The 25,533-nt window shown below is 40.5% G+C and overlaps 1 pseudogene; it reads right to left on the bottom strand.

Annotated features, from left to right (window-relative positions):
- Positions 1–3,205: 3,205 nt before the first annotated feature.
- Positions 3,206–24,775, bottom strand: LOC144252024 (dedicator of cytokinesis protein 8-like; annotated as a pseudogene).
- Between the last annotated feature and the right edge of the window lie 758 nt (positions 24,776–25,533).

Raw genomic sequence — 25,533 nt, 5'->3', positions numbered from 1 at the left:
AGTTTGAGAACTTTTACTTTTTTGAAGGGAAGATGGGGAAGGTAAAAGAGGCCAATAACAACAGAGATGTCCTGAGGGGTTTAGGTCTGGGGTAGGGGAAAAATGTGAAAGGGATGCAATCAAGCAAACTCTACAGCCTCTTTTACTCAGTCTCCTCTATCCAGCTGTAGCATCAGCACCTGGGAATTGATTAGAAGTGCAGTCTCAGGCCCCAGTCTCAGACCTACTAAATCAGGACCTATATTTTGACAAGACCAGGTCCTGTGTAAGTGCAGGGAAGTTTGAGAAGCACTCATGGTCTCCTGGCATTCCCAGAACAAAATGCCACAAGCCAAGGGCAGCCAGGAAAGTGGGCCTACAGTCTGGTCTCATCAGGATGGGAATGATCACTGAGAGGGGTGGAGAATAGCATTTCAAATGGTGAATTCAATTTTAAAAATCAGCTTTTTTGGGGGTAGGGAGTACCAGGGATTGACCTCGGGGGCCCTTGACCCCTGAGCCATATCCTCAGCCCTATTTTGTATTTTATTTAGAGACAGGGTCTCACTGAGTTGCTTAGCATCTTTCCGTTGCTGAGGCTGGCTTTGAACTCAAGATCCTCCTGCCTCAGCCTCCTAAACTGCTGGGATAACAGACATGTGCCACCGTGCCCAGCCCCAAATTTAGCATTTTTGCAAGCCATGTTGGGATAAAGATAGATAACATCCTCAAAAACTAAATTATAACATCATTAAAGGACCATTCCTAGAAAATTCCATTGTCTTTTGTGTCTCTTGCCTGAGACTAGTTTTCTCAGCTCCATTTGTAGTAAGTTTTTCTGGGGCTGGGAGCTAATTAGGAATGTGAGTTCAATAAGGATTTCTTAGATATATTTAACCAGGTGGAGTCCTGGAGATGATCACACTCACAAGATATTAGATTGAAGATGTAGTACAGGAAATCAGTTTGAACTATAAGCAAAGGAAAATCACTTCTTCCCTAATAAGCTTCCCTTTACATTCAAACTGTATGCAAAGTCCTGTTTACTAATATTGTCGCCTCTCTGATCTTTGCTTCCTGTCCTGGCAGGCTTTCAAGAACATGCTGCTCTAGCAGGACTGAGAGGAGTCCAGAAGCACCGTCGGCATTCCTGACTCCAAGTCTTGCTGTCATGATGGTTCATTTACCAGTAATGGCTTCCTCTTCCCACTACCCCTTTTCTTCCCAACAGATATTCAAGACAAGGTTTAAGTGGTGTTTTTCCACAAAGCCTATTCTAATCACTCCATTCTGTAGTGGACCTGCCTTTTCTTATCTCTGTAGTCCTATATTTAGAACACTTAGAGTTCTTAGTGCAGGCTGCTTTGTGTTGTTATTTGGTGTAGACGATCATCAAGAACAGATGCTCCCTGCTCTTGTTCCCCTAATATCATACCTGGGTCACAGAAAGTACTCACTAAAGATTTCACAGGTCCCTTCAGAAGTCCAGAGAGCCCTGGACCACTGCAACCTTTGAAGGCCATATTTCCAACCTCACCCAACCCTAGCATCCTGATGAGTTTTCAATGACTTTAACACACTTTAACTTTTGACCTCCTTTCTCCTCATTCTGTCAAGTAAGCTTATTCGTATCCTTTATATGCTATGGTGTTAGTCAGATTCTTGTTTCTGTGACAAAAATACCTGACAAGAACAATTTAGAGGAAGAAAAGTTTATTTTGAGCTCATAGTTTCAGAGGTTTAGTCTATGGTTGGCTGACCCCATTGTTCTGGGCCCAAGGTGAGGGTTAATATCATGGTAGCCAGGAAGCAGAGAGAGCAAGAGAAAAAGGGCCACAGGGAAGATGAACCCTTCCAGGTCACATTCCAAGTGACCCACCTCCTCCAGCCATGTCCCACCTGCCTACAGTTATCACCTAGTTTGTCCATATTCAAATTAAGATGGAGTGATAAGGTTATGGTTCCCCTAATCCAAGCATTTCTCCTTGAACATTCCCACATTAATACAGGAGCTCCTAGGGGACACTTCATATCCAAATCCCAACTGCTGCTCTAAGATTCTAGATAAAAAGAAACATTGGCATACATTTTTCTGACGTCCTTTTCTCTTGTAGGTGAAATGCCATCACATCGTTCCTAATAATTCTTTTAAGGTCTCAGAGATGCAATACATCTGTCTATATTCTAAGAGATTCCAAGAGTGCCCAAAGACCTACTTCCTGTCCAGGCTGACCCAGTTGCTCTGGAAGCCAGTTCCACTGCAGAATTCAGAAGCAGAGATGAGGCCTGTGTGACAAGGGGAAGTGTCTTCAGGATGACACTTTTGCAAAATCCCAGCTTGAGAACCTTACCTTTACCTCTCCATTTGAGGCAGTATCTCTTTCTCTGTTTTTAAAAACAAGTTATTTATGATTTGGGAAATTACAAAAATTGTCAATGCTAAGAACTTCTGGGATGCTAATGCATCAGTGGACTATCAGAACATCGGTGGAAATGTGGACTGTTCAGATGCAGAACACCTGGTTTGAACTCAGCCACTGACTGGCTATGTGACTGTAAGTGAAATCACATCCCATCTCTGAACCTCTGATTCCTCTTTTGTAAAATGAGGATGATGATGTACCTGTCTTACACTGTGATTGTGAGCCATTCATGAGATTGTAGGCATGAAGTGGCACTTCACAGTTCAAGTATAAATTACTTATTAGTAGTAGATGTAGTACTGCTCTACTGCAGTGGTTCTCAAACTTCAGTGCACATCAGCATCACTCAGCAGGACTTTTAAAATAAAATAAAATAAAATACTTAATTTTATTTATATATTTTTATGTGGTGATGAGGATTGGACCCAGTGCCTCACATGTGCTAGGCAAGCGCTCTACCACTGAACCACAACCCCAGTCCCCAGCAGAACTTTTAATGCAGAAATTGCTGGAACCCACCCCATGGGATTGGGTAGGTGAGAGGTGCCTGAGACTCCTTCTTTCCCCCCTTCCTTCCTTCCTTATTTCCTTCCCTCCCTCTCTCCCTGCCTCCCTTTCTATATTTGCAGTGCTGGGGATTAAGGCCAGAGTCTTGTGCATGCTAGATAAGTGTTCTACCATTAAGCTATACCTCCAGCACCATCTTATCTTTTTAGTAGGTTCTCAAGTGATACTAAAGATGCTGGTATGGGGAACACATTTATAGAACCACTGCTTACTGAAATCCCCACCCATTTCCATTCTTACCTCATTATGAATTCCTTAAAGCATAACCTCAACTTGTTGTGATGTCGATAGAGTTTTGGGTCAGCTGGAATTTCGGCCAAAAACACTTGGGCTACTTCCAGTGGTCCCTGATGGAAAAAAGTAAGAAAACAAAATTGATATTGGAAAGAAAATTACATTATTTGGAGAAAATGTTGGAGTGGCTTCTTAGTTTTAACATTTAATTTTGTAGTTGGTTTGACTAAAACAAAAAGTCATGGAAGGTCTTGAGCTTCTCAGGTAACTCTGATTCCTTAGGAGGAATCCTAAGTTTTAGGAGAGTACTCACAGGTACAAATAGGTTTTCCTTGATACATAAAGGTAAAGCAAATGCATCAAAAGTTATGTGCTTCCAGTTTTTCTAAAAATTGCCTTATCTCTCTGCTCATACCCACTTATCTGGTTACCCTAGTGTTGACATCATTTTGCACAAGTGCCAGTTAGAGTCGGAGAGCTGTACAGGACTCTGTGGCTATGGATTTACTGAGTCTTCCATGAAAGGATTGGCACCTTACAAAAACAAAATCTTCCTAATTATTTTCTGATCTTGGAAAGGCAAGAGTCATTTCTCCTGTAGCTGTTTCAGTTCTCTTGATGTTAAGGGGACTCAGAATTTTGCTAGTGAATCCTCAGATGGAGAATGTGTTCAGTGAGTAAAGAATCATGATGCGCCTTGAATTTTTGAGTGTGGAGGGTGGGACAAGGGAGCATCTAGAACTGACATTAAGGGGGCCCACTGAATAGAAAGTTCTAGGCTAGTACCTCCCTCCATTTGAGACAGGGTTAGTCCCATGCTGAGTTTAGGAATTAGAGTTCTAAGAAGTCTGAGAAGGTCTAGTCGGGTCTGAAGTGACCTAAGCAGCCTGATTCCCAGGAACTCCTTGCTGGCAAGGCCCTTGGCCTGTCAGTTCATCTGGTGACTGATCCAGGAGCTGGATGGTCTAAGCCTTTGCTCCTCTCTCTTACAGAGAGGCTTAGCTTAGTCTTAAGTCCTGAAACAGCCTTGCCTGTACCGGGCATGACTAAGCTCTCTTCAACAGGACCCCAGTCCTGGATCATACTGCCAGGTCTGGCCCTGATGTGGCATTCCTTAAACCTGGTCCGCTTATCTCTAGGATTTTTTTTCTACCTTAAGTTGTTAAACAAAAAAGAGGCCTCCTAAAAGTCTTCCAAACCACACGAGTGTTCAGTTTAAATTTAGAAATATGGTTTGTACGTGGATCAGACTTATCAACCCCAAGGAGGGAGGTAGACATCACAACCAAAACACTGAGAACTAGAGGAGCTGCCACCAACTCACTTATTTACAGTGGCTCCTACAGAGCCCTGAAGCACCATCTGAAGCATCTTTGCATCAGGGGGCTCCTGGTTAATGGCCACTGCTAACTGCAGGGTCTTCTTCTTCATGTCTTCAATGGCAACTTCCATTGGAGTCAAAACAAACTGAACATAAGACACAAAGGTGGGGAAGTTACTGTCTGATCTCACAAGCCGTGAACAAACCTGGAGCTATATCAGAGAGGGCACCTGGATTTGAAAAAGCAGTAAAGACTTTCTGAGTAATCTTAATAGGTTTAAAAGAAGGAAGGACCTAACGTGTCCAGAGTACTTACCACATTCCAGGAACTTTATATACATGTAACATTTATTCTTTTAAACAATTTTCCCATTCTTTCCATTTTATACTCAAAGGGGGATTTATAAGCTTAAGTTCTATAAAACGACACAGGCAGTCAATAGCAAGGTTCTATTATGTCTGCATTCATAAGTTCTTTCCATTCTGATCCTGAATGCGATGAGTTGATTCCTATCCCCCAAATTCATATGTTGAAGTCCTAACCTCCAGTAGCTCTGAATGTGACCCCATTTGGACAGAGGCCTTCAGTGAGGTAATCAAGTTATTTCTGTGCTATGCCTAGAATAATTTAGTGTTCAAAAGTCAAAACAATAAGAAACACAGGAATGCCTTCCAAACCCACCTCCTGTTGACTGAATCCCCAGGTCATGCTCTCTGTGCCCTCTGTGAATCCCCTTTGCCGACACGGTTGTCTTACTCAACACTGGCTGATGGGCTCAGCCATTGCTGTGCTTGCCCAATGAAGTGGATATTCACAAGCCATCTACTGCTCACCGACTTGTGGATGCCTGCTATACTTGTTATTTTAATGACCTAATCTAATTAAATAAAGCCTAAACTGATGAACTATGGGTGTGGATAGAAAAAGAGTTGTTTCTAAGAAAACTGAGCTGAGTGCTTGGGCAAGACAACATGAAAGTGAGCTGTTATAAAAATTCCTGTCATATTAGGTGTGCTCAAGACAACTATAAAAGGCTAGGGGAAGAAATCATAAAAATCTAGAAGCTTTCTACTCTCGTATTGTTAAACAAGAATCTTTAAGGCCTCATTCTTCTTTACAGAAAGCAAAACTGAAAATCATGGACAATGCACTATGGGGGTGGTTTATACAAGAAAGACAATGATGAATTGTGATCAGTGAACCCATAATCAGAGAAGGTTGTGTCACTATATAAAAAAAAGATGACATGTAGCTGTTTTAAAGAAAAATAAAATGCTTATAGCATATAATTTTGAACAATTCTGTGGTTTAAGAACTTTCTTTTTTTTCCTTTTTTTTTAAACTGGGGATTAAACCTAGGGGTACTTAACTACTGAGCCACATTCCTAGCCCTTTTCATTTTAAGACAGGGTCTTGCTAAATTGCATAGGGCCTCGCTAAGTTGCTGAGGCTGGCTTTGAACTAGCATTCCTCCTGCCTCAGTCTCCAGAGTTGCTGGAATTATATGGCTGTGCTACTAAGTCCAACACTGAGGATTTTTTTTTGATCAGTCCTATTAAAACAGGTCAACAGTCTTCTGTACACAGAGGTCTTTCCTGCCAATATATAGATGAAGAAATTGGGGACAAGTAGCTTGTGCAAAGTCATCAGAAGAAGCGTGGACTAGAAGTCAGTTGGTTCACTTGTCTCATGGTCTCTTCCAATAACACACCACTAACTCCATGGGGTTGCTCACTCAGGCGCCTGTCTCTAATAATTAACAAAAAACTATGCCTAAATCATTTATGAGCTTTTAGGTATTTAAAAATTTTACATAAAATATTTAAAACTTAAATAATTCATCCCATGGGCATGGTTCCAGGACACCCCTTCCCATACCCAAATCTGAGGATGCTCAAGCCCTTCCCATAAGATGGTATAGTATGTGTACATACTTCCTGTACTTTAAACCATCTCTAGATGACTTATAGTACCTAACCCAGTGCAAATGCTATGTAAATAGAGTCAAAGCATATTGTTTAGGAAATAGAGAGGATAAAAAAAGTCTGTATGTGTTCAGTATAGATGAAATGATTCTCCCCCAGTATTTCAGTCTGTAGTTGGTTGACTGGATGGCTGTGGAGGATATGAAGGGACAACTGTATATACATTTTACTTAAGTACATATTTAAAATAGAAATAAATATTAAACATTGCAATTAAATATGTAAACGTATTTACACTAGAGATATAGCTCTAAAGTGTTGAATAGTTAATATAAAACAGGGCTATAAAACACTTACATGCCTAAATGTGATTCCCTGGCATCTTGAGGGTATGGCTCAATCATATATTGTTGGTTTTTATTGGGGGGGAGGGGAGACTGGGGATTAAACTCAGGGGCACTAAAACACTCAGCCACACTCCCAGCCCTATTTTGTATTTTATTTAGAGACAGGGTCTCACTGAGTTGCTTAGTGCCTCACTTTGAACTTGGGATCCTCCTGACTCAGCCTCCTAAGCTGCTGGGTCAATCACAGTATTTTAAGTGTGCCCCTCTTCATGTTCTACTCCAGCCTGCCTCACCTAGGCCCACTCCTTCATGGTGGCTGTTCCCCTCTGGGCACATTACCTCCTCCTTCTGGATGACGCTGATCCTGGTCTTGATGTAGGGGAAGGCACGCATGGTGGTCAGGACCATGTTCCTCCGGTACTGCTCGTGCAGCTCTCCACGAGGCTGTCCCTAGAGGGTGAAGGGGTGGTGTACATGAACCTCTGCAGGTTGAAATTCTTCTCAAAGTAGGTTACCCTGTCTTTCATCTTATACTCATCAAAGTAAGGCTCCACAAAAGTGATCTGCATGTAGGCCTGGAGGGAGAGGCAAGGGGAAGGAGGGGATGAGCCATTCTGCAAAGAGGATCCATGACACACTGAAGGGCGTGCTGGAACATGGCGTGGCGAGTGGAAGCTACTGGGGCTGAGCGCATCAAGGGAGCATTCAGAACCAGCAGCTCCTCCTTTCCACCCCAGGGAAAGAAAGGGCCAAGAGGAAGAGGAAAGGAATGTGTCTGTGGGAAGAGTCTCCAACTCCAGCTGCTCTTTCCAAGCAGAGCAGACGGATCCAACAGAAGCCTCAGAATGGAGATTTGCAAACTGCTATTCCCAAGAGCCAAGCTTTATTTTCCAGAGTTACCATGACTGTAACACACTTAGAAAATGTGCATGGTCAGACTAAGAAAACTAATAGTACCAAGTGCTGGCAGGGACCGAGAGCAGCTGAAACTTTCATGCACAGATGAGGGGATGCAGGATACACAGCCACATGGCAAAACAGGTTAGCAACTTCTCATATAGTTAATGAACTGGCCCTCAGCCCTGCGATCTCTTTCCTACCTACATGGGTGTTCAAGAGAAATGAAAACTTATAGCCACACAAAACTCTGTACACAAACGTTGATAAACACATTATTCATAAGACAAAAACTAGAAATAAACCAAACCAAAGGGATAAACAAACGGTGGCACAGGAAGAGAGCAGAATACTATTCATCAGTAGGCAGGACTGAACCAGAACAATATGGATGCACCAGATGGGCCATGCTAAGTGAGAGAAGCCAGCCTCAAATGGCTATGTGTGATTCCACATGGGTACTTTCTGGAAGAGACACTGGTACAGAGATGGAACACAGATGAAGGACTGTCAGGGCTGGAAACAGAAAATCACTACAAAGCAGCATGGGGAAATGTTTTGGAATGATGTATCATGATTGTGGCTACACATATTGGTCAAAACTCAAAGAACTAAAATGAAAACATTGAATTTAACTGTATGTGCAACATTTAAACACACTCATATGCATGTGTGCACACACAGTGAAAAAGGTGCTTATTAATTAAGAAGGTATCTTTATTTTTATTTTTTTATGGTACTGGGGATTGAGCCCTCAGGTACTCTACCACTGAGTTATATACCTTTCCTTTTTATTTTCTTATTTTTGAGGCAGGGTCTCGCTAAGTTGCTGAGGCTAACCTCCCTCCATCTTGCCATCCTCCTGCCTCTGCTTCCTGAGTTGTTGGGATTACAGTGTGCACCACTATGCAGCAGAAAGGCATCTTTAAAAAAGAAAAAAAGAAAGAAAAAAAAAGAATGGCAGTGGGCACAGATGCTGGGACACCCACCCAGGGGAGTGGACGGGTGGGGTCACTGACCTCAGACCGTGAATCACTGTTTGGTATAATGAAATCTGGTTGTGATTCTGGATTTAGGTTCTCATCCAAGCTCTCATAACCCACCTTGGGGATTTAAGAAGAGGGGAGACGTGCTCCTTGTGTTAGTGGTGATTCTTGAGGTTAGTGGTGATTCTGCATAGTTTACACTATGCACAGATTGCTCTGGGCCACTCAGCCAATCCAAGGGCTCCAGATATTTCTGTCTAAAGCTTAGTTCAACTCTTATCACAGTTACTATTTTCAAGTCTAGGCTAGGAATGTGTCTTAAACAAGCAAATATTCTGAAAACGTAGAAGAAAAGCAAACTCTGAAATATGGCTAGTTCCTCCCTATTTGCATCATCTTCATAACGTCCCAGAAGACAGAGCTGAGGGAGGAGTCTGGATGGTTCACAGTTCACATACAGTGCTATATCAGATGGTGAGTGCCCCCTGTCCCTGGCCCTTTGTAGCACCTGCATTGCATTATTTCCAGCAGCCCAGAACATCATATGTGCTGTGAAGTGGACTGGGCAGGCAGTTCTCCCCCTGTGGCAATATAAAGAATATGTTGGCTCTTTGTCGCTGTTATCTTCACAGAGCTTCAAAAACCCTTGGAATTTCCTGAGTGACAGGAGTCTTTGTTATGCTAATAAGGTGACCAGCCCTGGGCTTATGAATAGCTTCAGGTGGTCACCAAAAAGACCAATCTTGTGATCAGACTGCTGGAACTTTGAGCCCCCTCAGCTTTGAGAAGGGGGAGGGGCTGGAGAGTGTGTTTTATCACGTGGCTACTGATTCATTCAAACACACCTATGTCATGAAACCCCAATAAAAACTGGTCACCCGGAGACTCAGTGGAACTTCCTGGCTGACGAACACAGTGATGTGCTGGCAGAGTACTTTGCCTGGATTCTACTCAGCAAGGGCACAGAAACTATGTGCTCTATCCCAGACCTTCGCCTATGTGTGCCCTTCATTGTATGTCTGTAATCAGAAGAATGGTATTTCTTGAGTTCTGTGAGTCATTCTAGTGAATTATCTGACCTTAGAGGTGTCATGGGTACTCCTAAATTTGTAGCTAGTTAGAAATGTGGGCAAGGTGCTATGGCACATGCCTGTGATTCCAGCAGCCCGATAGTTTGCGACAGAAGGATCATGAGTTCAAAGCCAGCCTCAGCAAAAGCGAGGCACTAAGCAACTCAGGGAGACCATGTCTCTAAATCAAATACAAAATAGGGCTGGGGATGTGTCTCGGTGGCTGAGTGCCTCTGAGTTCGACGGAGGACTGAGCTTGTGGAGTCTGATGCTAATTCTGGGTGGTAAGCATCATAGTTGTATTGAGGTACACATAGATGGGGTGAAATGGAATAGCCTGGGATAAACATGGGAAAACTGAAGGTCAAGCCCTTTTTGTCATTTCTCCAACAGCACAGAGATCCTGCACTCGGCTGGAAGGAGTACCTGCAGCCTAAAGAATGATACCTTTAAATACAGTCAGGGGAATGACATTGGCCAAATTATATCATTACATTGTGGGCATGTGCAAATATGTAACAACAAATCCCACTGTTATGTACAATTACAATGACTGATAAAAGTATGGGAAAAAATAGCTGTCAGGCAGAGGTCTACATTTTTTAAATATGTTGTAAATTGAGAGTCTAAAGAGTTTATAGAAAGCCAGTAAAGAGCAGTGATGTGGGTTTGGACGTGACAGACCCCACATTGGAGTATTGGCTCTGTCACTTTGATACTCTTGGAAAATTGCCCAACATTTCTATTACCTCAGTTTTCATATCTGGAAACAGAAACAACAAAGCCTATTTTTAATTTTTTTTAAAGAGAGAGGGGAAAGAGAGGGAGAGAGAGAGGGGGGGGGGAGAGAGATAGAGAAAGAGAGGAGAGAAAGAGAGAGAAAAATTTTTAATATTTTTTTAAGTTTTCGGTGAACATAACATCTTTATTTTTTATTTTATGTGGTGCTGAGGATCGAACCCAGCGCCCCGCGCATGCCAGGTGAGTGCGTTACTACTTGAGCCACATCCTTAGCCCCAACAAAGTCTATTTTTGAGAGCTGTTTGGGAATGAAATGAAAGGATGATAAAGGGTCTGATGCAGTGCCAGGAACCCTGTAGGTGCTTTTTTTTTCTCCTTCTTTCTGATACTGGGGATTGAACCCAGGTCCTCCCACATGCTAGAAAAGCACTCTATCACTGAGCTACATCCCCAGTTCCAGTTGGGGCTTGATAAATGAAAGCTCCTGTTGTGATTCGTGCCTTTGAGTATGTTTTCTTGAAGACCTAATAACCACATATGCAAATATGTGGTTGTACACACCTGTAATTCCTGCTGCTGGGGAGGCTGAGGCAGGAGGACTGCAAATTCAGGGCCTACCTGGCAACTGAATGAAACCCTGAGTCAAAATAAATATTTACAGAAAGGGCTTGGGATGTAGCTTACGGGTAGGATGTTCCTAGGTTCAATCCCTAGTATTGGGGGCAGGAGCAGGGGCAGATTGGAGACCTAATAAATCTGTAATGGAGCCCTAGACAAAAATGTTTGGTTGCCTTTAAATGACTGGTGAGGGGCTGGGATTGTGGCTCAGTGGTAGAGCGCTCACCTAGCACGGATGGGACCTAGGTTCGATTCTCAGCACCACATTAAAAAAATAATATAATAAAATAAAATATAAAGGCATTGTGTTGTGTTCATCTACAAAAAAGATTCTCTCTCTCTCTCTCTCTCTCTCTCTCTCTCTCTCTCTCTCTCTCCTTTAAAAAAAAAGACTGGTGAGTCAATTCAGACAGAGGGAGGTCATTTTGTATTCTTAGGGTAGCATAAGGGGACTCAGGAACCTGATGGTTCTTTTTGGCAAATTTTCTCCATACCTTGTTAGGATCCAACTTGGTTTTGTCCACTGGGGTAGAATCTTTCATCACTTCCACAAATTCTGCACCAAAACACTGACCATAAAACCCCTAGGTAAGAGGAAACAATAGTTTATAAAGATAATTTTTAACATAATGCAACTTTCTGTCTTCTCAGAAGTGGAGTAAGTTTGGAACAAGTGCAGTTTGTTCATTGATTATTCAGAGTCCCTCTGAGCTAATGAGCACAGTTCAGCATTTCCTGGGACATAAATAAAAATATGAGGAAGTCCAGCACCATCAATTGATATATGATTCTCTACAAAATGTACACTCTGTCTTCAATTTAGTGAGCGTCATCCTATTTCCTGAGGCATCTGCAGAGGTATGGCACAGTTTACCTCTTTTTGTATCTTGAGAATTTAGAGGTCACCAGGCTTCCCATCATGTGGCAAACCACTATGTGCAAGAAGACAACATATACACCTTTAATTCTAAGTCAGGGGAACAATATTAGGGAACCAATTGGCCTGAGTCAGTGACTACTTTTCCTTCTTATGAGCTTATTGTCTTTGGGCAAGACGCCCAACCACTCTGGGCCATGGCTTCTTTGAGACAAGTAAGGATAAAAGTCCTTTTCTTATTTGGCAAGGATAATAGTTCAAGGAGCAATTAGGTAACAAAAGTGTTTTAAGTTTTACAGACATAAAAGGGCATATATCCCAAGCAATAGCAAGAAAGAATAAGGAGTGACTCTTTGGTTAATAGTTGTCAGCACTTCAGGGACCTTAGTCACTCAGCCCCAGAAGGTGCTGTTTTGGAGGCACCCCTTGGGTTTCTTCCTGGGTTTTTGATAGTCTTCCTTTCAATAACTATTTCTTTTCTCTTTTTTTCTGATTTTTCTTCATACAGTTTCTTTTTTGTCCATCTTTTCAGCCTTTCCTGCCAGAACATGCTGCTTTTTTATTGTTACATTACTGACCAAGTGTAGATGGCAGGTTGCAGCTACTGTCAAGATTGTCCTTATCAGAACAGCCTGTGCTGTCCAGCAACACCACAATGACAGCCACAACATTTTGCAGGAGGGTGACTCAGAAGTATGATTGGATTGCTCAGAAGTTAAGATGGCAAACTTCATCCTAAAAAACACTTTTACTCTGCATCTGTTAGTATATATCACTAACATTGGGAATGGACCATAAGAAGATGTGACATTGACTGGATTTTATATAGACCTGAAAAGTAAACATTCATGATGTAGATTTATAAATTTTTAAAGACATGTACAGGATCTTAGGGGAAAACTATGCAAATCTTGCTTTACTTCATGATCTCAGCTACTCCTTCATATAATAAATGCAATGGATAAAAAAAAAAGTGGCATTTATATACTATGGAGTATTATTCTGCATTAAAAAATGACAAAATCATAGAATTTGGAGGGAAATGGATGGCATTAGAGCAGATTATGCTAAGTGAAGCTAGTCAATCTTTAAAAAACAAATACCAAATGACTCCTTTGATATAAGGGGAGTAAATAAGGACAGGGTAGGGACGAAGAGCTTGAGAAGAAGATTTACATTAAACAGGGATGAGAGGTGGGAGGGAAAGGGAGTGAGAAGGGAAATTGCATGGAAATGGAAGGCGATCCTCAGGGTTATACAAAATGTCATATAAGAGGAAAGGAGGGGTAAGACAAGTTAATACAAATGGAAGAAATGATTTACAGTAGAAGGGGTAGAGAGAGAAAAGGGGAGGGGTGGGGGAGGGGAGGGGGGATAGTAGAGAATAGGACAGACAGCAGAATACATCAGAATCTAGAAAGGCAATATGTCAATCAATGGAAGGGAAACTGATGTGATACAGCAATCTGTATACGGGGTAAAAGCAGGAGTTCATAATCCACTTGAATCAAGCCGTGTAATATGATGTATTAAGAACTATGTAATGTTATGAACGACCAATAAAAAAAAAAAAAAGAAAAAAAAATTTCCACATTTTTGTAATAAATATGTATCATCCTTATAAAAAAAATAAAATAAATGCAATGTGGAAAATGTATATATACCTCAATGTTGAATCCTGGCCTTTTTTTTTTCCTTTTTGGTAGTGATTCACTCTAACTTGTTTTTGTGAGGTATACAATGGCAAGCACATAAAATCACTTTTCTTACCTCTAGTCTATGTGAGATCTCAGGAAGCTTTGTAATTGCAGGTTCCTTGTAAACAAATTCCTGCTCATCCAAATCCCCAAATTTGGATCCATAGAAACTAACTCGGAAGTAAGTTCCAAACATTTTCTTGTGATCCTATTAAGCAAAATAAGAAAACTTCTCTCTAGTAATGTCATTCTTAAGGATCCACTGGGTTAAAAGGGTTTTTTATTATGTTACAAACATATCAATTCTACACTTGATGTAAACAAAAATCCCTCTACTAAGCAAATTCAATGTTTATAGAATAAATTTTGGAAATAAAAATGAAAGAAATCCCATGAAAGATTTCTTGGGCTTTATTTTATGTGAATTTAAAAGATTCTCACATTTCCAGGTCATAAAGTAAGTCAAGCTGCCTTTCACACTGTGAAATCTGTACCTCTGTCAGTTTTGAGCCCTTTTCTGTTTGATGGGTGAGAACTGCAGTAATGTGCTCAAGGTCAATGAGTTTCTAGAGAGGAAGGAGGACTGACCACCGTCACAAGGTCATCTACCACTCAGTAACAGTACCCATTAGCAAAGACCCCCAGCTACCTTCTTAATGATGTTGTCGAAGGCCTTCTGCAGCTTGTCATGAGTGGAGGTCAGCTTCCGGAAGTCTCGATGCGCTTCCAGAATGGGGATGACCAGCTTGTAGACCTCATTAATCGTCTCATACAAGCCTCCCTTAGAGAGAGGAGAAGAACATCAAAGAAAATTTAATACAATGGAAACTTAAGAGCAACCAGAGTTCACTATGCAAACAATGTGCTGGAGAATGGATATACCTCTGCGTCCCAGTATTTTACGCAGCAGGAATGCTGTCCCAGCATCTCAACATTCAAAATGACCCAGACACATTGCTAAATGGTTCTATATGAAGATGTGAAAGAGAAGGGCTTTCTCAGACTAAAAGGAGAGAAGATTTGACACTGAGGACTAAGAACATTCAGGAAGGCAGCTTTTATGTATTTAAATAGCGTCAGAGGTCCTCCTCTAGACAGATGTTCATTGCATGCCCACCAGGGAGTTAACAGGATTCTAGCTAAAATTTCAAGAAAATAAGAGTATATTGGACCTTTTCTGAAACCTGAATGAGAAAGCACGAAAAAAAAAGAAGACAATGGTTAAAACAATAATTAATATACATAGAAGTTATAGGGAGAAAATTTGGAGGTGAAAAGCAGAAAATAAAGAATAATATAGGGAGAAAAATAAATTGGTTATTCTAAATATAGCGAAATATTAAATATTTACTTGGATTACAATGTGGGGGAAGGAGATCATTAAAGCAAAAATGGATAAGAGGCTTTTCTCTTTGATCTGAATCCAGCGACGTCTTCTATGTATTTTTTTTTCTCTTATTTGGAGCATTCAGACCCTGATTAGGCTAATGTGGGGAGTGTCTGTGGCTTTTGCTCCTGCATTTCTCTGAGCTGGTCCTGCCTGTGAGGCTCTTGAAGATGACTCAGTTGTTAGGAGGGAGGACACCATGGATTTCCGCCCTCTCCCTGCAGTGGCTCCTTCCCATCTTTTTCTCTCTGAGAGAGAAAATGAGAGAGTGAGAACATGCCTCATCATTTATTGTGTAACCCTGGGCAAGCCATTTCACCTCGCTGTGGCTTAGCTTCCATTCCTATTAAATGGAAATAATACTGTGAAACTACTGTCCAGCCAACACGCATGTAGTGAAAACCAGAACACAGCAGTGATGAAAGGCCTTCCCACCTTCCTTAGAGAGCTGATGCACTCTGTGCACATCAAAGTCCTCCCTGGGCCCTGCCCCTGTCCTGCATGCCCCTGGCATCTGTGGAGAGGGCTCACTAGGCCGTTAAGGCTGGGCATTCCCGAGCTCAGCCCTGGGATGCCCTCTGGACACTGACCGTGCTGAAGAGCTCGGCGGCCTGTTCCAGGAGGCCCACCAGGCCGCTCTCAGTGAAGTACAGGCCTGAGCACACCCCATCCTCATCAGGTGACAAGGTGTCATCAGAGACTGCAGACTCCTCCAGCACGTTGGAAGAAATATTCTGTAAGAAAACACAGTATGAGCCCAGAGAACATGGGACCAGTTGAATACTGGACCATAGGAACCCAGAAGGTAGGAGTGTGGAAGCAGAAATCCAGGATCCTAGCCAGGCGTGGTGGTGCACACCTATAATCTCAGTGGCTCAGGATGCTGAGACAGGAGGATCAGGAATTCAAAGCCAGCGTCAGCAATGGTAAGGCAAAAAGCAGCTCAGTGGGATCCTGACTCCAAGTAAAATGCAAAATAGGGCTGGGGATGTGGCTCAGTGGTCTAGTGCCTCTGTGTTGTTCAATCCCTGGTACCAAAAACAAACAAACAAACAAACAAACAAACAAATAAATATTAAAGAACCCCAGGATCCTCACCAAGGCTGTGATTATGGCAGGTCTGATGTTCTACCCAGAGAAGTTCCTGGCTGACATTCATTTTGAAAGCATACATTGAGCAGCCAGTCTTCAAACCCCCAAATTTCCTTTCTACTTTTAACCACCAGGAGATTTTTATATAAGGAACATTTCCCTTCATATAACAACAATTGAGTTGAAACAACCCCACATTAGCAAAAACAACCCTAAGGGACAAACAGCAAGGGTCTTGGTTTTTAAAAAGCAAAGGCCAACACTCAGTTAACTTGGCTCTTTGTCATAGCTCAATAAATCTCTGACTTCTGTGTTTTTCTCCTGAAGTCTTGACTTTCAGGTAAATAGCCAGTTGTGTTTATATTGATAAGATAACACTAACAAGCAATGGTTTCTTTATGGAAGTGTTTTCTTTGTTTTTAAGTGCTAAGGATTGAAACCAGGGTCTTTCACATTCTGGGCGAGTGATTATGCCTGTGCTACATCACCAGCATTCCCCTTTATTTTTCTTTGAGACAGGGGCTCACTAAGTTGCTGAGCCTCAACTTGAAATCCTCCTGCCTCAGCCTCCCAAGTGGCTGGAATTATAGGCATACACCACTGTGCCAAATTTATGGAAGTTTTTAACAGAAGTGCAGTAGTTAGTGTTTTTTCCCCTGAACATTTTTGTTTCTACACATTTTTTACTTATATAAATTATAGAAGATAGAGCCTCGTGGTCAGGGATAGTATGACCTGAATGAAAAAACCAAGGCACAAAATTTGGGGAAGTACTTATTCCCATGGTTACTGAAGTGCTAATTCTTTACTTGTTTGGTCCTGAGAGTAAAGTACCTCTTTATATTCTGCACCTTGTGATCCTTGCTTGCCTTACCCAAGCTATGATCTTGGCAATTACTTTAACTCTTGATAGGTTAAAAGTCTTTTTTTTTTTGCTCACAGCTATGGAAGAAAGGCATACAATGCATAAATGAAATACCTTCTTAGCTTATGTATTGCAAACCAGTAGCACATATGCCACTCCTTCCTATTGCTGTGCACATAGCAGACATAACTAGTCAATTATAGCACTCTTTCCCCTCTGAACTTGGATATATTTTCAAAATTCTTTCAGCATAGTGCTCCAGTCATCACTACCTATTAGATCAGAGATGGCTTGTAAAGTAAATGCTGTCTGCCAGTTCAACTTTAGCAACCAATGAAGAAATAGTTTTTATCCAATATCATAATGTACTTTAATGAATATAGGTGGAGTTTCTCAAAATCTTTTGTTAACAGTCTTTCTTCCAAAGAAATTAAATGCTCAATTAACAGAGCCAGCGTCACTTGTCCATACCTAAAACTATGAAGGGTTCTTCCAAAGAAAATTAGTATGCTTTAAGACGTAGAATGAAGGCCTATTATGTTTCTGAATTGGAGATAACAGAATTGGAGATAACAGAAGGCCTATTATGTTTCAGTTGGAAGAATCTAATAACTCAGGAAACTAGTACTATTAGAATTACATGCAATTTTCCACATGTAGATAAATAGATATGAAGCTCAACAACTTATTAGTTTATTACCCAGAGGAAAAAGATTTGGGAAAGACTTTCCTGGCTTCTGGCTTAGGGATGTAAAACTTGTTGCAGAATCTGAGAATGTGTGCATATCTACATTTGTGAAATAAATGTTGCTCTCTAGGGCATAGAATTTCAATGATTTCAGTTTCTTGGAATTCAGTGACCTAGAAGTTATTTTTCCTTGCACAGACTTATCTCCAATTTACAAGTATTTTCCAAAGGCTCGATTTTATTTGAGCCGAACGAGGATAAAAACTGAAGCAAAGAACATTTAAGAGATTAACAGTGGACATCTGATAACACTGCCCAGAATTCCTTCATTCTACAATGTAAAGCATCCTAATTTTCTTAGGAGAACCTCTCAGAGTTGTAGGTATAGACCAGTGACTCTGGCTCAGTTAGTTGGGCATTTGATTTCTTTGGCAATTGTGATTGATTCAGAATGAGCACATGACCCCATCAGAATGAAAAGATACTCTGAGACTTTCTCTGAACAGGCTTCTGGAGATGGAAACCTAAATCTTAGGTTGTAAATGTGGGGAGCGTGAAGCCCAACAGAGGCTAGGACAGGAAGAGGCGATGACTCTGGGATCTGATGATCTCTGAGGTCTCCAGCTCTAGTTGGTGAGTACTTCTCCAGGCTAGCTTCCCTCATGTGGGCTGGTAAGTTCCATTTGTACCTTAGGCACTGTGGGTTGTAAGTTCTGTCGCATTCAAGCACCCATTTCTAAACTGATTGGTTATGTCTCATTTGAGAGAAATAACCGTTCACCCATAAGCACGACATAATTTGACATCATTTCTGTATCTGAGAACACCTAGTCATTGTGTACTGTCCATCATGAAGACCCGTGTTTCACAGTTCCTCACCTTCCTTCTCACCTTCTGCACTCCTTCCCGACCCTAAGGTGGGACCACAGTCTAAAAGCTCACAGTGTTTTGTGTCTTTTTATAATAGTATTTATCATAATTATGATTAAGAATGGAATAATTAATTATATGATATCTTTCTGGCTAGAATATAAAGGTCATGAAGACAGAAGAAATTCTCAATAAATTATGCTCTGAAAGCAGGAATGAAGGAGTAAAGATATATGAAAAGATGGAGGTCTATGTTCCCATGTAGGGATAATGTGGAGTTTTTATATTAGGTCTATAATAACAATTCTGTCTCACCTTGGTATGTCTCATTAGAAGCCAATCAACTGAATTATAAGTAAAATAAGAATAAGAGGGCTTATGACATATGAAATTTAAAAATGAAATGAAATTAATACTTAAGTTATTAAATATTAAATAAAATATAAAAACAGGAATAAGATATAATAATAGGGGAATATTAAATAAAATATAGTATATTAAATAAAATATAGTAAATTATAAGAAATAGTTTAGTAAACAAAATAAAAAAGGGGATGATATAATTCAACTCTAACTGATAAGTCTGAAGATTTTCTGGAAAGTGAAATTGTAATACAAAGCCAGGTATGGTAGCACATATCTGTAATCCCAGTGGCTTGGGAGACTGAGGCACAAGAATTGTGAGTTCAAAGCCAGCCTCAGCAACTTAGTGAGGCCCTAAGCAACTCAGCAAGACCCTGTCTCTAAATAAAATATAAAAAGGGGGTGGGTCTGTGGCTCTGTGCTTAAGAACTCCTGGGTTCAATCCCTGCTACCAAAAACAAACAAATAAAAAAAAGAAAAATTGTAATACTTATCCTTGGTAATATCAAGTGGCCAAAATAAATTTGATGAAAGAAGATGAACCTAAAAGAATTTTTATAACTTTCTGTTTTGCTTTTGTGTTATTCAAAATCAGATGTAATGTTTTTATGCTTTGGGATGAGAAATAAATTACTGATTTTTATAACAAACATTCCTGAACTGATAATAAAATTTATTTACTAAGAATAAAATAATAGAATACATATTTTTGTTATTGAGGACCATAAGGAGGGAGGGGTTAATAACATGAGGTGAAACCCAGTTTTGAAGGTGAACACTATTCTAGAAATGAGAGGCTCCCAACTCTTCCAGCAATCATTTTAGTGACTTATTCTCTAAGCCTGGGAAAGCCACTTTGAATTGTCCTTTCTTTCTGGTTCACAAAGCATCACAATACCATGTTGAAGAACAATACTGAGAACAAAGCCTTTCATAAAATCTGTCATGGAAATTCAGACAAGAATAATACAAACACTATAAATGACTTTGTAAGTTTGGCTTGAAAAAAATTCTATTATTGTAGCTGTATTGTTCATGGTTTCAGGGATGGCCATCTCTACACACTGTGTCTCTTTAAAAAAAGTACTAATAACACTGATTTTGCTTTGTCTTTTTCTCTCTCTCTAGACTGTATTAAACTATGTAGGAAGAACAAAAATATTGTGCTTCTTACGATGTTACATACAAACAAGTGGCCACTGAGCCATCTTCTAGGTCTGGCAGACAATTTCCCCTTGTCAACTATGAGTAATTTTAGGTTATTCTCAGAAAACATGGTTTCAGCCTTTTGTTTCCCTTTCCAGGTCAATTTCATTCTTTCTTGACATTGGATCTGAGTGGGACCCTACAGAATTGGGGAATGGAATCAAAAGATTGGGCCATGAGGGAAATAATTTTCTTCAATGTTCAGAAGTACTTTCTTGCTTATCATTATATGGTGCTACCTATAAGTCTTTGAGAAAGACTTTAAATGACCTTAGAAAAATTGCTTTCTCACATCCTACATCTGTGAAGTAGGAGTAATAGTTCAGAACACCTATTAAAGTGCCTGTTCTTCTAGGTACCATTATTATAAACAACAATAAAAAGATGACAAAGCAATTAGAGAAGGCAGATGTGCACTGTTGACAAAGGGTTGGGCACTTCTTAGTGGCAAAGACTCTCCCATGCATTGTAGAATGTTCAGTGACACCCTCCCTTTTAGATGTCAGTAACACCCATCTTCCCAACTCCAGTTGTAATAATGAAAAATGCTTCTAGACATTGTTAGTGCAGGGGGTGTGGGCATAATTGTCTCCTGGTTGAGTTCACTGTTCTCGGGTAAAGCTGAATGTGTCCTCACCTGAAAGCTGACACTGCCCACGGGCAGGTAGCTGTGGTCCTCCAGCATGCTCAGATACTCGGCTACTAAGGCAGCAGCATGTACCAGGCACATGGCGGCCTCCGTGTAGCACTTCTTCTTGGTGTGTTTCTCTGCCATGTTCTGGAGCCAGGTCAGCCGCAGATCAGGAGATGTCTGGTAACTCTTGGCAATTCTGAAGACAAATTGAGTAACAGTTTCAAGGGCAGCAGGCTATGACACTGTACAACTTTTTTTTTCACCCTGATTTTCCCTTACATCTTGAAAACATGAGAGAAAAGTCAAATACTTTGATTCAACTGTTTTTGTTCCATGTCTAAGGTATGCTGGACCCCAAGAGCACTTAGTAAAAGCTTTATGAGAAAAATAATGTCCTTAGTCATGAATCTCAAGCAATTATCTTCCTTTCCTTTTTCTCAAAATAATGACAGAAGACAAAAGTATTGTGCCTCTTACGATGTTACATACAAACAATTTTGCCTCTGTAAATCATTTCTACAGAACAAGGACTGGAAGTCAAAGTTTTACAATTAGAACCAAATCACTTAGAAAACAATTCAGATAATAGTTAAACAGAAGATAGTGTTATAGAGTGGGTACCTCATTTTAAACTAAGGTGATCTTTCTGAAAACGTGTATATGAATCAAACCACTTTGAATTTTAATTTCTACTGATTATCATACACATCTTTGGATGTCTCCAAAACAATTCTGTCCATATACCTATGGTAATTACATTAGTAAGAACTTCACAGTGACAAATATGGGATCCCCAGGTGATGCCCTTTAGATTTTATCAGAAAAGTTTACCTGTACATGAGATCCATAAGCATCTTAGGATCTTCCTGAAATTCCCTCATTTTCACTGTGTCATATGAGATGCTATTCAGATTGCAGAGAAGTTCTTCCACCTGCAAAAAATGTAAGCCCTCAAATAACTTTGGCTTTGTAGTTTGTGGAAAGGAGATAGGATTACATAGAAAAAATATGTGGGGGGTACAGAAAAGCTTTGCTCAGAAAAAAAACTGAATGATAAACATGAAGTGGACTCTAGATGGATTCTTGGTTCTTCAGGTGTTTGCAAGTCCATGTGCTTCATAGACCCTGATGTGAGTTGGCCTTGGGATCTGTGAAACAGCCCTGGATCTTCATGCTACCTCCCACTGCAACAATTTTCTTTTAAATTTGTTTGAACTAGTTTTAGTTATTTGTTTTTTTTCTCTCTTAATTATTTTAATACTAATAATATTATTGTGATTCGCCTTTGTAAAGTTTTTTTTTTATTATTGATTGTTCCAAACATTACAGAGCTCTTGATAAATCATCTTTCATACATTTGACTCTATTGGGTTTTGAACTCCCATTTCTACCCCAAATACAGATAGCAGAATCACATCTGTTACATACTCACATTTTTACATAATGGCATATTAGTGACTGTCTTGATCTGCTACCTTTCCTAACTGCTTCTATCCCCCCTCCCCTCCCCTCCCACCTTCCCTCTCTGCCTCCTCTGCTGTTGTTCAATTCTCTCCCTTTTTTCCCCCCTCCCCCTTGCCCATCATAACCTCTTATACTTTTGTGTATCATTGAAGGTCTCCTACCATTTGCATACCCTTTCCCTTCTCTCTCCCTTTCTCTCCTCCCATTTGTCTTTGTTTACAGTTAGTCATTTCCTCATGCTCTTCCTTCCTGTTTTGTTCTTAGTTGCTCTCTTTATATCAAAGGAGACATTTGGCATTTGTTTTTCAGGGCTTGGCTAGCTTCACTTAGCATAATCTGCTCTAATGCCATCCATTTCCCTCCAAATTCTATGATTTTGTCATTTCTTAGTGCTGCATCATACTCCATTGTATATAGATGCCACATTTTTTTTATCCATTCATCTATTGAAGGGCATCTAGGTTGGTTCCACAGTCTAGCTATTGTGAATTGTGCCGCTATAATCATTGATGTGGCCGTATCCCTTTAGTGCGCTCTTTTAAGGTCCTCAGGGAATAGTCCGAGAAGGGCTATGGCTGGGTCAAATGGTGGTTCCATTCCCAGCTTTCCCAGGAATCTCCATACTGCTTTCCAAATTGGCCTCACCATTTTGCAGTCCCACCAGCAGTGTACAAGTGTACCCTTTTCCCCACATCCTTGCCAACACTTATTGTTGTTTGACTTCATAATGGCTGCCATTCTTACTGGAGTTGTGGGGTCAGGCTCCAAATTCCTTAATAGGACTCCCATAGCCCAAGAGTTAACAACAAGAATAAACAAATGGGACTTACTTAAACTAAAAGGTTTTTTTCTCAGCAAGAGAAACAATAAAAGAGGTAAATAGAGAGCCTACATCCTGGGAACAAATTTTTACCCCCCACACATCAGATAGAGCCCTAATATCCAGAATGTACAAAGAACTCAAAAAATTAAATAATAAGATAACAAATAATCCAATCAACAAATGGGCCAAGGACCTGAACAGACATTTCTCAGAGGAGGACATACAATCAATCAACAAGTACATGAAAAAATGCTCACCATCATTAGCAATCAGAGAAATGCAAATCAAAACCACCCTAAGTTTTAGTTATTTGTAACCTGAAAGGTTCTAAGCTCTACTCTGAATCATCAGGGTTCTTTATACCAGCTAGGAGGCAGCTTGGGACCACAACATGGGTTTCATGTTTCTGAAGCTTCCTGGATCTCTCCAAGGCTTCAGAGTTTTTAGAACTTCTGAGAACGACTTGTTCTTAGTTACAAAAGCCAAAAGGGGAGACTGCATCACACAAAACCTGATAGACTGTGTCTTGATCCATAGACCCTGGCAAGTGACTCAGCTGCAGAATATCATCTTATCCCTTCTGTCAACTTCCAGGGCTCCTAAAATTTCTTCCACCATACTCATTTCATTGAAGACCTCTATTGTACTGCCCATATTTTGCTTGGTCTTGTTGGTGAATATCTCTGCATGAATAAGATTAATTTACAGGAACATGGTGGAGAAGAAACAGGTGAGACAGGATTTGGTACAGGGGAGAGGAGAGGAAAAAGATTCTGAGAATGAGGATTTAACATTACTGCAGAAGGCAGGAGAGCTCTGGGAAAATAGGGCTCTCACACTAAGGGAAGAAAAAAAACTTCACCCATTCATTCTTTCATTCATACATTCCCTCATTCACTCTAGTGGGAACCAATCCTAGAGTAGGCTAGAAGCTGAAGTTAAAAGATAAAGGTGACATGCTTTATCTTTTTCTTTATTCCCTGAGCATTGCAACAGATTATTATCCTCACAAGTGTCTGTAGGACTAATCTTGTTGATAATCTCTAACTTGGTCCTTCCTCTCCTTCAAGTACTTGTGGGTCAAGCTGGTCCCTTTAGCATCCCTAGACACAATCCATTCTCACCCCTATTCATCATTGCCCTGTGAATCCTACCCCAGCCTTTCCAGGTCACTAGGTTGTTCATTAACTAACTCCTCCTTTTCTCTAATCTCACACCACATGTAGTTTCTTACCACACACTTAAGTATCAGGTGTTTTGTCTTTCCTCCTAATTGTTTTGAGACTGAGCTCTCTAGATAGACTATTGGCATCCTGAGGTTGGGGACAGTAGTGAAGAAATATCTATGTTTCTTAGAGCACTGAGAGGATGTGATTATGGGATAGGCAATACATCCTTGCAAATTATATATATAATACATACAAATTATATACGTATAATCATATGGTTATGTGAGTGTGTGTGTGTGTGTGTGTGTGTGTGTGTTTATAATCGGCTGATCCCAAATTCATGCTTGAGACAAGGTATGTTCATTGGTTTACCTGGGTAGGAAAGGGAGTTGTCTGCATGGCTGTGTCCTCTTCTGAATAGGCCAAAATTGTCCTCAGGGATCTTCTCAGGTGCTCCTCATTAAAATCTGGTGCTTTGTCTACCAAAGATGCCAGAGACATAGTTACTTGCATATTTACTTTGGCAAAGTTCTGCATTAAAAAAAAAGAGGCACTCAGCTAGTCAATAATTGAAGGCAGTAGGGCCAGACACAAAACTCCCTGAGTTATCTTTCATCCCCGTCTTAATCATTTCCTTTTCTCTCAATGCAAGGTGAGCTACACTGTGCACAAGATTCATATTATCATTTAAATGGTCTAAAAGGACCTTGTGCTCACATAAATCTGTCAGGCTCCCTTTAAATTTTCATTGAGGATTGAGTTGCCTCCATACTGCAAGGCCAGAAGAGTCCTATAAAGCTGGGTCACAGGATATATTCTTTTATTCCAAGATCCTCTTCTTAGAATTTCATTTAAACTACAATGAGGAATAGAACTTCCAAGGCCAGAAATTACTGGGATTTTAGACCAAAGAAAGCAGCAAGTTTCTAATTCTCCTTTCCTTCCAGAACTGTGGGAAAATAAGGTTATGCCAAGAGATCCTGGGTAATGTCCTAAAGACTTTTAAATAGTTTTTACTAATATCTCTCTGAAGACACTACTTTATTCCATGGACCAATTTATCTTTGTGTGTGCATCTTTTGGGTAGTAGGAATTGAACTCAGAGTCTCACATGTGCTAGAAAGCACTATACCATTGAGCTACAGCCTTACCCCTTTTTATTTTATTTTTGAGACCAGACTGGCCTCAAACTTTTGACCCTCCTGCCTCAGCCTCCTGAGTTACTGGGATTATAGGCATGTGCCACCATGTCTAGTTCCAATTTATCTTTTACAGAAATTCCAAACGAA

Source organism: Urocitellus parryii, unplaced genomic scaffold (genome assembly GCF_045843805.1).
Source record: "Urocitellus parryii isolate mUroPar1 unplaced genomic scaffold, mUroPar1.hap1 Scaffold_3607, whole genome shotgun sequence".
Classification (NCBI taxonomy): Eukaryota; Metazoa; Chordata; class Mammalia; order Rodentia; family Sciuridae; genus Urocitellus; species Urocitellus parryii.
The sequence above is the reverse complement of the archived record's forward strand: the minus strand, read 5'-3'. Positions and strand labels throughout refer to the sequence as shown.